Source organism: Pinus tabuliformis, chromosome 1_1, assembly GCF_031772625.1.
Source record: "Pinus tabuliformis cultivar Carrire ecotype Pingquan chromosome 1_1, CPIR1, whole genome shotgun sequence".
NCBI classification, from domain to species: domain Eukaryota; kingdom Viridiplantae; phylum Streptophyta; class Pinopsida; order Pinales; family Pinaceae; genus Pinus; species Pinus tabuliformis.
This window is the reverse complement of record NC_142297.1, coordinates 380,344,828-380,360,519: the sequence shown is the minus strand read 5'-3', so window position 1 is coordinate 380,360,519 and position 15,692 is coordinate 380,344,828. Positions and strand designations below refer to the sequence as shown.

Here is a 15,692-nt window from a genome sequence, read left to right as displayed (position 1 = left end):
CTCATGAGCAAAGTTTCGCATGGGGCAAGCTCATTAAAAAATGAACCTACTAATAAGAGACATCTTTAAAAGATGGCTGGTACGAGCAATGTTTCCGCAAAGTTCAAGCTCGTTAAAAAATAAACCTAACACTGAGCACATGTTGGCACAAAGTTCAAGCTCATTAAAAAATAAACCTGCCTCTCGATAAATAACCTTTGTGATCACATTCCTATTAGCATTTTGAGCCTTGGTCTTGTTCTTACCGTCACCTCCACGCTTTTAGTCGATCATATGCTTCCACTTGATTGTTTACCCTTTTGAGGAACAGCTGTGATGAGTGATTCTGTTAGCCACCATTTTTAGACTACCGTGCTTGAAAATTTCCAAACTTACCTGGAACCAGTTGCTACCCGAAAATATCACTCGTTCCTCAAAAATGAGTCTCTTTTAAGCTCTTTTTAGACTCGTAAAATATGAAAATATTGCCAAGCTACTGGCCTTTCCAGCTCGTTAAAGTAAAGGGAAGTGCCATGGCTCCTCTATATTTTAATCTTTTTGGACCTGAAGGATCATTACACAAAAATATCGAGTGCTTGTCTTGTTTGGCTTGCTAAAACTATCGAGAATTCATCCCTTTCATATTATTTTATACTTTTTCGGACTTAAGGGATTATACCATGAAAAAGGACTACTGGAGTTTCCTTTCCGTCTCTTTTCAAACTCTCTAAACATGAAAAGGACCGAGTTATCTTTGTCATTAAACTCGTTAAAACCATAGCGAAAAACTTGTCCATCGGGAAAAGAGCGAGTTTCCCTGTCACTAGGCTCACTAAAACATAGTGATAGGTTTGCCTGAAGGGAAAATTATAAAACAAGCATATGTTATCCTCGTCAATATTGAAAAAAATAAAGAGGTACTGGTCAACAATGACTGGAGAAAAGGGGAAGAAAACTTGAAGAACTTCATTGGTAGTAGGTCGCTCTTGAACATGACACTTTCACTCCATCGCGATGATTGAGTCAGGTTGGGTTATTCCATTCACCAGTCATATCACCATTGGTCCTCTGTACCATCCATTTTTGGGGTTAGCGCTACCAATCCATTTTAGTGTCACCGATATGTTCAAGCGAAGTCGCTCAGAGAATTCACCAACCCAGGTAACGCCTCATCCACTGCAATACCTTCACGCTCCATTCTTTCATGACCACATCCCTGAACCTTGTGTCATCAAATTGTTTTCACCTCCACAAAATCATTTGGTTTGTTCCATGTCGTAGATGTGGGATTCATTAAGGCCCTCCCACGACAGGTCACTTCTTGTCGACATCAGCCCATTAACTAAGAAGCTGACTTAGGAACAACCCTTTCAGTACTTTGAAGCTTGCATGCCTCAATGGCAAGTTTCTCACTTCCGGCGATAGGTTTACATCAATGGCCTTCGACAAAAAGATTTTGTGTGGTGTTCGACATCGACTCATGTATTCACACCACATGAATTAAATTGTAGTACCTTGAGGTTCATTATCATTATCGGTGATTCCTCTCACGCCTGTTAACAACGTACATCATTGGCTAGTAATCAGGTGATGTCTTTCCATGTTCAACATCAGAACATTTTTTCACATGGATCAATTTGTACATCGGGTGAAGATTGAACGAGTTTGAAGACCCCAGATCTAGTTTCATATATCCGGGCTGTGAAATAATCAGGAAAATAAAGACATCAAATGTACTCCATAGTTGCACAGATAATCATCCAAGCTAAGGGATGATGGCTCTACCAGAATCATAAGTTTGCCACACAGACGGTTGTCTGTCCTATGTACATGAGAATGAATTTATAAAGCTGAGCATGGGAATGCCCGCCTCAGCTAGATCATGAAAATATTATGAAGATAATGTATTGTATTGTATCTTATTACAGGTTACCTTCCAGTTCGAAAAACCTCGGATCCTCATGATAAAGCATTTCACCCGACATCAAAAGATTTATGACCTCATGCTTTAAGGGGCAACTGTTATAAAAATATTTGGGCACTGCAACACCAATCACATATGTCAATAAACCAAGGGATATCAAACCCCTAAAAGTGTTGTTTCAAACCCTAAAGGATCAAGGACGACTGATTACACCATTTCCCAGAAGTTGTCCCTGAAAAACTACTCAGAACTGGTCAAAACTGGACCATACAGACTGCTCCATGCTAAGGGTGTGATGCATCTCACTTGTTACGTACAAGGGGTGCGATGCATACTGAAAAGCCCTTCTATAGGGTATGATGAGAGAGAGAAAACAAATGGAAGAGGCAGTTTGCTAGGTGGAAACTCAGAGAATCTTCTAGAAACTGCTCATATGACACTTACCTCTCTGAATTCACCCAGAGATGAGTAAGAGATCATGAAATCTCCAAGTGGAACCAAGAATTATTAGTGAAATGACACTAATCAAAAACCCATAAGTTGACTCACCTCTCTGCAAATATCTATAAATGGATCCCTCATCCTAGAGATCCAGAGGATGGAATTTTGTATTTTGTAAGGAAGTGCTATTCGTTTCTCTGTGAAACATTGTATTATTGTGTGATATAGCTTTTCATGAGGTGAAGAGGGCTTTCATGCTTGGAGGATGATGCTGGATCAGACAACTGGGTTGTAATCCTCTCTTTTACTTCTACTATCGATAAAGCTATTTGAGTTTTCCTCCATATACTTGTGTACTTATGAATCTTGTATTTGTGTATGCATTTGTATGGTTAGTGTACATTTGATTCTACATTGTTTATGGTATCATAGATCTCTATGCTTTGATGGTATTTTGCTACTTTGACTCTACAGGTGTTCTTTGAAGCGGGACAAGTGAGAAAGGAGTGGTGAAGCTCTATCAAAGGAGAGAGGAAACAAGCAAGGAGCCAAGCGAAAGACTAAGGTTGGTGCTCTCTGCTTCTCTCTCATCTATCTCCCATAAAGGAAAACACAAGTTACTTTGAATTGTTTGTTTCTAAGATAGCTACCCATCTTAGTGGGACTAGAAAATCTGAATAGACACTAGTTTTCCCGGAAACACACAAACTCCTCTCCTCGTAGCAATATTTCAAATGTTAGCCCATAAATCAAACACATGCCCTTGTTTCTCTAGTTTGGAAACCCTTGGATGGATATGACAGTGAACTCCTCCCAACCTCTTCTTTAACCATCTATTGAATGCCTTTGATTCGTATGTGTAAATGATTTTGGTTGATTCCTGGAAAGGTGTGAAATCTAATTTTGCATTGATATAATACAAACACCAAACTTAACCTGTGGTAGGAAAAATTTCAGCCTTACAACTCTCTCATCCAATATTAAATACTTCACTAATTAGTGAAGGTGTAATATCCTTAACAATATATTAAATATTAGAAGCATTCATATTAATTGAAAAAACAAGAATATTATTTAATATTAAGTTATAATGTAGGTAGCTGCCAAGTTGACATATGAGACCCCCTTGTTTGTGAGACAAGGGATGCCCTCCATTCAATGCTTTAACTATTTAATCCATGGATGTGTACATACATTAATTTCCATCGGATTGAATCCTGTGACCTTTCAAGGGGAAACACTTAACACAAATCGAACATGTAAATACAAAATTAATTTCTATATGTATCAAAGTTAATTTGAGAGTTGCATGGAATGCTTAATTTTGTATAGAAGCAAGGGAAAACTTGAAGGGTTGATCACAAAAAACATGTATGGTCAATTATGATTATCATAGGTATATTAGTTTGGTTTTCCAAATCCAGAACTTGCACACTTTGTTACTACTGTTAAAGGCATGTCATGATGGTTTACTGGTGTAACATCATGTACATTTAGTTGTGTCTATTAAAGGCATGTTTGTTCAATGACAAAACCAATGGTTTGTCAACTTGGTCAGCTTAGTGAGCTATGTGTTAATCATCTCAATGAACAACATATAAGGTCAATTAGCTTAGCCATTGACATGCACATTCCATTGTCACTATTAGTGACATGTTAGGTTGGATATTAATATGTATTTTTGATTAACATTGTCTCGGAGATTAACCGAATCAACATGCATGTTTGACTACAATTGTGGGAGATATGTTAGATAGGTCAACCCCATCAACAACATTTATGTTCAATTGCACATGTTAGAGGCATGACACAATGGTCAATTGATTAGTAACATGTACATTTTGGTTATCACTATTAAAGTTGTGTTAGGATGGTTAACATGTTCAATGACTTGTATGTTTGGTTACAATTATCAAAGCCTCACATGATTGCTTAATGCAGTAAGTGGAGTGTAAGTCTAGTTACCATTGTCGAAGGCATGTTTTGTTGGTTAAATTAGTTAACATCATATACATTCAAATATGATTGTTAGAGCCATCCAAGGCTATTAAACCCATTTAAAGTAGCGCATAACATTGATGGGGGCTTGCTTATTGCATTGTGTGTGAGTATAGTGTGTTATCTTTTTTTGTAAGTCGAATATTTTTCATTAATAAAAAATAATGTACAAGGGCGTCAAAATGCATGGCTTATAACTATTTATATATTTAATGTAATATGCCTTTCATTAAGAAGAGGAAACAGACTTTGGGGGATAGGGGAAATGGCATTGTCTAGGGGAAACTTCGATCTCATCTATCTCATCTTCACTCTACCTTCCCTATCATTAGCATCCCTCTCATTTTTTTTATCCACAAACACCAATAAAAGAATTTTTGTTAAGAAGTAGCATTTGATGACTTAGGACAAGGGTTAGACCTCATATGTTTATCTTGGGTTCCTCCTTGGGGTTTCTTTGCTTACGTATCTTGCTTTAAATTCTTCCTAAACATCCCAACAATATCCTTTCACATCTCTTGTTCATGAAACTTCAGCTTGCAAGCACAATATTCATCCTAAATTTCCTTTGAAGATTCATGTAGCCATTTTTCACCGAGGCCTATTCCTTGGGGGAGATTGGGAGGATCTACATTTGTCAACAAACCTTTTTATTGTTTTCCCATAACGCCCCAAACTTTATAGCCCATGTTTGTAGCGAAGATATACCCTCTTCCATATGTAAACTATTTATCAGATTGATAAAAGGAGAAGACTGAGCTCTTCCATGAGCTTTTATTTGAAGATGAGAATGACAGTGAAATGTTCATTTTTAACTGTACACCTAAACAAGCTTAGAGACCCTTCCACCTCACTGGCTTAAAATCTGGACTCAAACCATGGTAGAATGTGACATTTTGAAGCGTGTCACTCTAGTCCCTTTGACAAGGAGTGACATGACACCTTTTGTGAAAGAGTAACAAGAGACTGTCGCCTCTTTCCCCTTCAAAAGTGGTGAAACTTTTTAGAAAAAGGGTAAATGTCTAAAAACATCATGGAAAAAGGTTTCCAAAAATTTAAGAATGATTACGTTTTATTCAATCACTACTACAAGAGACTATCACCTCTTCCCCCTTTAAAAAAGGTGAAACTGTCTAGAAAAAAATATATATCTGAAAACATCATGAAAAAAAGTTTCCAAATCATTTAAAAATGATTCCATCCCATCGAATCACTACTACATGAATTCATCTTAAAATTTCATTTTATTTATTAAATTTATCATAATCAAAATTCCCCATGGAAGACATTGAGAGGCATTAGAAGATATCTATATATATATATATATATATATATATATATATATATATATATATATATATATATTTTCATAAGAGCTTGTTAAAACATACCGTGGAAATTTAATAACTTTATTTAAGACATTTTGTCTCCCATGTACCAGTCACCAAATAAAATTTCTAGGTGGGCGATGCCATTTTTGTTCAAACCCTCAAGGAGCACCCTCGAGGAGCTTTCAAGAATGGAAGAAGAACAATGGGTGACGCAATTTTGTTCATACCCTAGATTTTTGAATTTTGGAGAAGGTTTCAGCAATTTTGTTCAAACCATGAATTTTTGAATTCTGGAGGAGGTTTTAGCAATGGAGACCAACGTTTTTCTAGGAGTATCCTATTTTTCCCTTCCAGTTTGATAGAGGTAGGGGATTGTTGGGGTTTTGTGCATGGAATGGGACACCTAACTAGAACTTTTTCGGCTCATGATTTCGCTACGGAACCCTAGACCCACATAAGGTTCAAACAGGGCTTTTCCTTTCCACTATCACCCAAAAAATTCCCCTCTCTCTATAGGTTGTCACCTTCTCCCCCAAGGCAGTGAAAGAGGTTAATAGATCTATTCCAAAAATTCTGGACTCGAGTAACTGATGAAAAAGCTTCGGTTGTTGGACATCCCCTTCGGAATCATACATTTTCCCTAGCACAAGCAACAAAAACCCCTCTGAGGCTACTGCAACAAAGTCCGTTGATAAATCTAGGGAAGAGGGAAAAAAATTCATGGAGCCCATCGACCCGCCAAGCCTTGGGAAAGAACTTTTGATTGTATGCATTTCTCACAGCGGCAAGTCTCTATCTGACTCCAGTTCTATTATCGAATTTATGTCTTTGTAAGATTTGATGGTTATTGAAACCAGAGTAAATTAAAGGAAAGGAAAAACCATAGTAAATTAAATTTAGTTCGAATCCATCAATTAAAATAGACTTCTTTGACTAAGATTAATTCCATCCTAGCTTTAACTAATGGAATGTAAATTTGGCAGCTATGAAAATTAATGTGCAACATGCACCGAGCATGGGTACTAGAAATTACTAGTTAGAGTATATAAAGGTTTTTTAAACCCAAGATGTAAAAATCATATAAAAAGTGATGGCTCTAGGCTAAACCCACGTGTGTGTCCTGATTGCCTCAATGAGTTGATATGAGAAAAAAATTTGAGATGCATTTGGCTTAGACACCAATAACAGTCATACCTATTTAAATGAGATTTTAGAACATTGTGTTTCAGATTTGAAGATCCTTGAAATGATCTTTATTTGTCATGAACCCCCTTTCCTTTGATACTAGAATCTCAGAGACGCACAAAGCTTGATCCTATACCTTCAATAAGCATCTAACCAATGGAAAACCACGAACACTATTTTTCAAACCCTCTTGATTGATGTCCTAGGGCTGAGGATACTTCACCTTTTGTAGCCTTTTATACTTCTCTATGAGACAGAAAAAGCCCAATACAAGGCTGAAGTCATGTCAATGAGCTCAAGAATAATATTATATATATGAACTTAGATGTTGGGAAATTTATAGCTTTAGATATGATTTTATATAAACTTGCAACAGAGAATGAATTCTGAGTGAGACACTATCTCCAAACCAAATTCAATTCAAGGGTGATTTCATAATAGAAGATTTGGCCCTAAAGAAACCAAAGCTTCTTGGCTGTAGTCATTACAAAAGGCCTTATATATAGATCATTTGACCAACAATTTGATAGAGAGCTCTATCCTAGAGATGCTTGATTGGTGACGCCTTGATCTCATTTCCTTTCTGGGATATGCAACCTAGAATTTTGCAGTAGGATTTTCAGTGCTTCACGATGACTGATCTTTGAAGAGGAAGGAGGTCAGTGTTGTCAGAAAACTTCTTGTGATTTCTTTCTTCCTTGCTTGGGCTTGCCCTCACCTTAGCTCTGATACCTTGCTCTCACCTTAACTTTGATGCCATTTTGGCGGGGCATGCTAAACATGACAACAATAGAGGTAAGAAGTTGTAGATTCTTGTGTTATCTATCTTTTATCTTCTAGAACATCATATGTTTTATTGCCAATTTTTGCTAAATTTAAAATTGACATACCGATCTGAGAAGAGGGTTTGCAATGCTAATAACCTCTTCTTCAGTCCATGTTGGCACACTCAAGTCTTGTTAAAGTACCAATTATTTCTTGTGCAAAATTTGAAGCAGATGGCAACATACAACATGTTTTCTGAGAATCAAAACAACGTCTATAAGTGTTATGACATTAATCCAACACTATGTTTATAAACCAGTTCGTACTAATGGACACAAGATGTGTAAAAAGTATTCTTTAAAAAAAAAAAAATTGTCGGCGAGTTGAAATCTACATCCTTACTCCTATCTTGAAGAAAGGGTACTTGCTTCCCTTTCAGTTCATAGGTATATGAAAACCCAGCTTTGTAAGCACCCATAACTATGAATATTATACCATCTCCCTATGGTTAGTGCATCAATAATGTAACACTCATCCACGTAGCAGTCATAAGGCATTTAGGTAAGGTTTTACTAACACTGGCATCTCAGGCCATTAAGATCTATCCATGGCCTCAAAATGATGTATTTCCTTTACTCAACAAAACACTCATCATTTCTCTCCCCCAATCATCAATTTTTTTTTCTCTTCATTCTGAATGAGAAATAAATCAACAAGTCACCATTTTAAATGTTAGATCACAATATGTTTAGCTTCTCTCTTGTGCTTACACTCTAGTATTCTCACAGCTTCAGAATCGCGAATCTTAAACGAAGTCTCATGATGTGCATTCAAGGAGGCATAATTCACCCTTTCTTTGCATCAAATTACCCCCCTAGCATTCCCTTTACCTTTACATGCCTCAATGCAAGGCAGGCCAAGTTGATACCTGCTCAGTTAAATTAGTAAGTTGAGGGGTGTCATATATACCCAACACTGCCTGCCTGTTCCTCCTCTTCCTATGTCGTAGTGTATGAAAAATTAGCTAGACTGGCGAGGATCCCCATTAATAATAACATCTATGTTGGCATTTGAATCCGAATGATGTGTTTCCCTTAATTATATGTTTTGTTTTTTTTTTTAAAAAGGCTAACAGAGATAGACACCCTCAAATCTGTCTACTTTCGACTCCTATGCCCATTTTCATCTAGGTTTTTACCATGTCAGTGTCCCTTTCTTTCTCAAAATTGCACGAAATCAATTAATCTATCCATTTCGTAATGCCTTTGGTAAAATTTTCTATCAAATGCTCTAAAGTATATATGAGATCTAAGGGTTTTTTTGGTTGTTGCTGACTTCGTATTTTTCTGCTAACCATGATATGGGTTTGATGTAGAGGATTATGATTGAGTAAGGGTTGCATTACTCAATGTCTGTTTAGGATGAGGAGAAGGAGAAATGTGGTGTTAGGGTTGAGAGCTAAAGATGCCTGTGAAAAGAGGAGGTGTGTGGAATGGAGGGTGGCAGGGCTACCAGCACGATAGAAATGGAGGATGGGGAGGTCAGGCTTTTCATCATTGAATAGCTATGGTGGGATTCCTTGTTATCTTTGTGGTCATGCCATTGGTTTTTCTGGAAGCTAGGTTTCGTCACTCCATATCTACATCTACAACTGGTAAGCTTCTTCCTTCCCTCCTCCCTCGCTAGTAAGCTTCTTCCTACCCTCCTCCCTCACTGGTAAGCTTCTTCCTGCCCTCCTTGCTCGTCAGGTTGCTTCTATCTCTTTTTTTGGGGTGGGTTTACGTTTAATTTATCTTTGTTGGCAAGCATGCCCTTTCTTAATCTGGTAGTATTACAATGAAGTGTAGATTTCTTACAACATTCAAGTAAGATCTCCATTACAGTGAAGTGTAGTCGTCTTATACTATTTTAGAAAGATCCCTTTCATTGAGAAACCACTGAACAATGTATTTATGTGATCTGAGCCTTGGCGAGGAATTATCATAATCCCCAGTTAACCATTGAACCAAGACCCCATGGACCTGCTTCGAAATTTGATTTGCCTTCACCACCCCCAGTTAACCATTGAACCAAAACCCCATGGACCTACTTTGGAATTTGATTTTCCTTTTAGCTTTTTCATGGGATCTAAAGGCGTAGATGTTATCAAACTTAATTTCCTTGCTTATAGTCAAAATTTTAGCACCTCTAACATTTTTCTAGACATTTTGTGAGTTTTCTTTATAGGTTTCCTTTCATTTGATCTATGTCAAGCTATGAACTCCATCTCTATACTAACACGGTACAATACCTACCAGGAGAAAGACTCAAAGTTTGTACCTCTCTCATGCAAGAGCAAAGGTTTTACCAACTGCCCCTAGAGTAATTACCCTTGCCAAAGATAATGAAACCATTCATCCTGATAGCAAGAAATAACAATGCACTTTCCATTTTTTAACAAAGGGAAATGCATATGACTAGTAAATTCGTTGGGCAACTGCTTGGTGAATTCGCTGGGAACTCCTCATTCTAAGGAGGATGGTACTAAGTGTGCACTAGATTCTACATAAGCTGGATGGGTATTATAAAAATATATTTGTTAAGAGTTCATTTCAACATCTTACTCATGGGAATTGAATTTGGGTGGGAAAGGTAACAATCATTCTTCCCGTCCCCTCATTATCCAATCCAGACCCACTTTTCATCCATAAAGCTAAATCCACTTCTCATCAGTCAAGCTAAAACCAGTTCTGATCCACCCAACCTAGACCCAATTCATAACGACAATCTTGTTCACCAGCTACTTTCTACTATACATATCATTTTCACACTATTCCCATAGTGTTCAGAGCACGTTGGCCAAAAAAATGATAGATATTATACACACCATTTTATTATTCATGTGTAATGAAATCTCGATCTTAGCATATCCATGATAGCAAAGCAACCCCATTTTTAGTGTTTCAGTATTTTTATAGATATTCTTCTCCATCAAGTCTTTCTACCTAACCTTTTATGCGTTGTTTGTCATTTAAAAAAACAGGGCACAACATCTCAGGAGATGGATCTATTAGAATTGTATTCTCTTTCCACATCTTGAAAACCGATTCTATTTTTCTATGGCCATTTTGTTCTTTTTCAGGATCTGGGCAATGCACTTGCACTTACGTTAGTATAATCCTAGAAAATAAATAGTGTCCCTAAACTGAAATTTAATCAACTTGAGTGGATCGAAATAGAGAGGAACTATTGAGGATACTAGAGCTCTGTCATATGTTTAAAATCACTCTTGTCTATCTGTTTGTGGTGTTCATAGGAATAGGTAGATGACTGGAGAAAGCAGAGTTTAACAAAGAGCATTGACTCTCTCTTCCCAAAGGAGGCAAGTATAAGAAACCTGCTGTATTTGCATATCTTAAATTTGTTTTCTCCCCTATTGAGCATAGAATTGAAAATAAACTTTATTTACTGGGCAGGTGATTGATGTCATAACAGCTAACAGAGAGGACTCGGGAACTATAAGCTTGAATATTGTTGGACGAAATGATTTATCTTCCTCATGGGTATTAGAAAAGCCCTCCGAAGTAAACCAAAGGGATATTACTAACTCTGAGGTACGATTGGCGAAGATTTTGGTTATTTTCTCTACTGAACATGTAAGGAAACCTACGTGATGATGATCTATGTAGTTGAGTAGGGTTGTATTAAGCAGGAAGTGAAAATTGACATTGGCAGGGGTGCTTCTCTATTTCTAATGGTGTACATCAAGCAGAGGCAAATGACTTCTGGAGACAGCTTAGAAAAGTTACATTCGCAACAAGATGGTGTGATCTTCAATGAAGAAGGCAAGGAAAATCCTAAGGGGGGTAAAATGAATGATGAGGTGTAGAAAAAAACTTCCATTGACGAAGAACTTCTTATGAGGTTTCAAGAGGTTGACATAGGAAGTGAACATCGAGACGTCAAAGAGAATGATCTTGATGGTAAGTTTTGATTTTCCCTAGTTAATTGGTCTATGATGTTGGTAGCCTACTGTAAGGTAATGTCTAGTCAAACTCTTAGGACAATGGTTGTTGTAATGCAGACCATTTGCAGCTCGAAGGAAGTCCAACAAAAGTTTTGCGGAGGGTAAAATTCTTTACTGCACTAGATCGCTACTTTTTGTTCTCATGGAAAAGGGAATTGTTATATTATTTTCCAAAATCCTTTTTGAATGTTACTTCTCCAATAGAAAAAATTTATATATCTTAGATTTTAGCATAGTATGCTTTATTTTATAGTAGTTTAATGCTTACAGCATTTGAGACAAAAGACGAGGGAGGAATGGTCAACAAAGTTGATTCAACAGGATGAAGAAAAACGAGTTGAGCTTGAAAACGTAGCAATTAAATGTTCCAAGGAGGTAGATTTTGTTGTCCTAGGAAAATATAGCATTTGGAGGTAGGAGAATGAGAACGAGAATTCTGACTCCACTGTTAGATTAATGTGAAACCAACTGATCATGGCTAGGGTGTATTCAAGCATTTCCTAGGCTAGGATTAATCTTGATTTATACCATGAATTGATGCTTTGTATTAAAGAATGTTAGTGTACATTGGGTGAGGCTAATGCAGATTCTGATCTACCTCAAAGGTAATAGTTTTCGCATTGGCTGCTTCTAAATCAAGAGTAGTAAGTGCTTCCATTTTCATTTAGTGTTCACATCCTTTGTTTCTTTTAAAGTTGCAGTCTGTGTGTCAATCTTTCTGCTTTTCATTCTCTTTTTCATGGTTGATAATTGATATGAATGTTTCAGTGCTGCTGAGAAGATCAAGGCTATGGGTCATGTCATATCCAATGCTAGAGAACAATTTTATGACTGTGCGACAGTAACAAAGAAGTTGCGAGCCATGCTTCAGTCTGCAGACGAGAAAGTAAGGATCTTGACAAAGCAAAGTACATTTTTAAGTCAGCTGGCAGCAAAGACTGTTCCCAAGGGCCTACACTATCTGTCCATGTGATTGACCATGGATTATTACTTGCTTTCCCTTGAAAAGTGAAATTTCCTAAAAAGGACAAGTTGGAGGATCCAACTCTTTATCACTATGCTTTATTTTCTTACAATGTATTGGCTGCATCTGTGGTTGTAAATCCAACTGTCATGAATGCTAAGGTGAAGTGTTATTAGTTTAAAATACTCTAAATTTTGGAAGTCCAATAGTTTTGCTGCATTTTACATTTAATATTTGGATCTCATTGTAGGTGATTTACTTGTGTTTGCAGGAATCTCAAAAACATGTATTTCATCTCATCATAGACAAGTTAAATTTTGGGGCCATGAAAATGTGGATTTTACTTAATCACCCAAGGAAAGCTGCGATACATGTAGAAAATGTTGATGATTTTAAATGGATCAATTCCTCCTATTGCCCTGTGATTCACCAACTTGAATCCACAACTATGAAAGAGTATTATTTCAAGGCAGATCACTCGACTACACTCTCAACACGTTCCTCCAATTTGAAATATATAAATCCAAAATATTTATCCATGCTAAATCATCTTCGTTTCTATCTTCCACAAGTTTATCCCAAACTAGAAAAGATCCTTTTCTTGGATGATGATATTGTGTTGGAGAAAGATTTGACCCCGTTGTGGTCAGTAGATCTTCATGGAAAGGTTAATGGTTCAGTGGAAACTTGTGGAGAAAGCTTTTGCCGGTTTGACAAATATCTTAATTTTTCCAATCTGCACATAGCCAGGCACTTTGATCCTAATTCTTGTGGTTGGGCATATGGGATGAATGTATTTCATCTCAAAGAATGGAAGAAACAAGATTTAACTGGAATATATCACAAGTGGCAGAACATGGTAAGTGTGGAGTGTGGTTTATTTATGTTAATTCCTATGATACTTACTTCAAAGTATTTGAAGTAAATCTGAAGTAATTAGCTAGAAAACTTAATGGGTTTTTCTTTGCTCTATTCCTAAGTTTTTCTTTTATTGTATGTCAGAATGAGGATAGAGTGTTGTGGAAGCTTGGAACACTACCCCCTAGATTTTCGCATTGGCTGCTTCTAAATCAAGAGTAGTAAGTGTTTCCATTTGCATTTGGTGTTCATATCCTTTGTTTCTTTTAAAGTTGCAGTTTGTTTGTCAATATTTCTGTTTTTCATTCTCTTTTTCATGACCGATAATTGATATGAATGTTTCAGTGCACCTAAGAAGATCAAGGCTATGGATCATGTCCTATACAAGGCTAGAGAACAATTTTATGGCTGTGCGACAGTAACAACGAAGTTGCAAGCCATGCTTCAGTCTCCAAACAAGCAAGGACCTTGGAAAAGCAAAGTAAACTTTTAAGTCAGGTGGCAACAAAGTCTGTTCCCAAGGGCTTGCACTGTCTATCCATGGGATTGACCATAGATTATTACTTTCTTCCTCTTGAAAAGCGATAATTTTCTAAAAAGGACAAGTTCGAGGATCTGACTCTTTATCACTATGCATTATTTTTTGATAATATATTGGCCGCATCTGTGGTTGTTAATTCAACTATCATGAATGCTAAGGTGAAGTGTTATTAATTTAAATTACTCTAAAGTTTGGAAGTCCAATAGTTTTGCTACATTTTACATTTAATATTTGGATTTCATTGTAGGTGATTTACTTGTGTTTGCAGGAATATGAGAAACATGTATTTCATCTCATAACAGACAAGTTAAATTTTGGGGCCATGAAAATGTGGTTTTTATTTAATCGCCCAAGGAAAGTTGTGATACATGTAGAAAATGTTGATGATTTTAAATGGCTCAATTCCTCCTATTGCCCTGTACTTCACCAACTTGAATCTGCATCTATGAAAGAGTACTATTTTAAGGAAGATCACTCGACTACACTCTCAGCACATTCCTCCAATTTCAAATATATAAATCCAAAATATTTATCAATGTTAAACCATCTTCGTTTCTATCTTCCACAAGTTTATCCCAAAATGGACAAGATCCTTTTCTTGGAAGATGATATTGTGGTGTAGAAAGATTTGACGCCCTTGTGGTCACTAGATCTTCATGGAAAGGATAATGGTTCAGTGGAAACTTGTGGAGAAAGCTTTCACCGGTTTGACAAATACCTTAATTTTTCCAATCTGCACATATCCAGGCACTTTGATCCTAATTCTTGTGGTTGGGCATATCGGATGAATGTATTTGATCTGAAATAATGGGAGAAACAAGATATAATTGGAATATATCACAAGTGGTAGAACACGGTAAGTGTGTAGTGTGGTTTGTTTATGTTAATTCCTGTGATGCTTACTTTAAAGTATTTGAAGTAAATCTAAAGTAATTAGCTAGAAAACTTAATGGGTTTTTCTTTGTTCGATTTCTAAGTTTTTCTTTTATTGTATGTCAGAATGAGGATAGAGTGTTGTGGAAGCTTGGAACACTACCCCTTGGATTGAACGTTTTATGGCTTGACCCATCCTTTGGACAAGTCTTGGCATGTGCTAGGTTTAGGATATAATCCTAGCATGGACTATTTAGAGATTGACAATGCAGCTGTTGTTAATTACAATGGGAACATGAAACCTTGGTTAGAGCTGGCAATGATGAAGTGCAGGCCTTACTAGACGAAATATATAAAATATGATCATCCTTTCTTACAACAGTGCAATATAAATGAATAGTTATGACCTTAATATTCATACTGCAATAGATTGTCAAATGTAAAGTGTAAAGGCCCTAGATTTTGGTTGATAATTCATTCTAATTCATTTGTTTTTGGAGTTCCATAGAAGGTTTCTAGTTTATGGCTTAATGAGTCAGGTTTTTGGAGGTGCAGTGGCCTAGCGAAGCTTAAGATTTACAAATTTTATGTCCTCATTGCATTCCTTCATAGTTGGAAGTAAACTCCTATGTATGTATTTTTTTCTTTGTTAGTTAATATTTCTCTTTCATTAAGTAATTACACAAATTGTCCTTCCAAGAACACAAAGAAGTACGAGACACAGAGATTTAGGCTTTCAACCCAGGGCAAAACCTCTCAATATGGGAAATGTAAAGGCCCTAGATTTTCGTTGATAATTCATTCTAATTCATCTGTTTTTGGAGTTC

At 36.6% G+C, this 15,692-nt stretch overlaps 1 pseudogene; it reads left to right on the top strand.

Moving 5' to 3' along the window:
* The window catches only part of LOC149213223 (polygalacturonate 4-alpha-galacturonosyltransferase-like), a 73,848-nt pseudogene extending 58,583 nt beyond the window's left edge, over positions 1-15,265 (top strand).
* Positions 15,266-15,692: the final 427 nt, after the last annotated feature.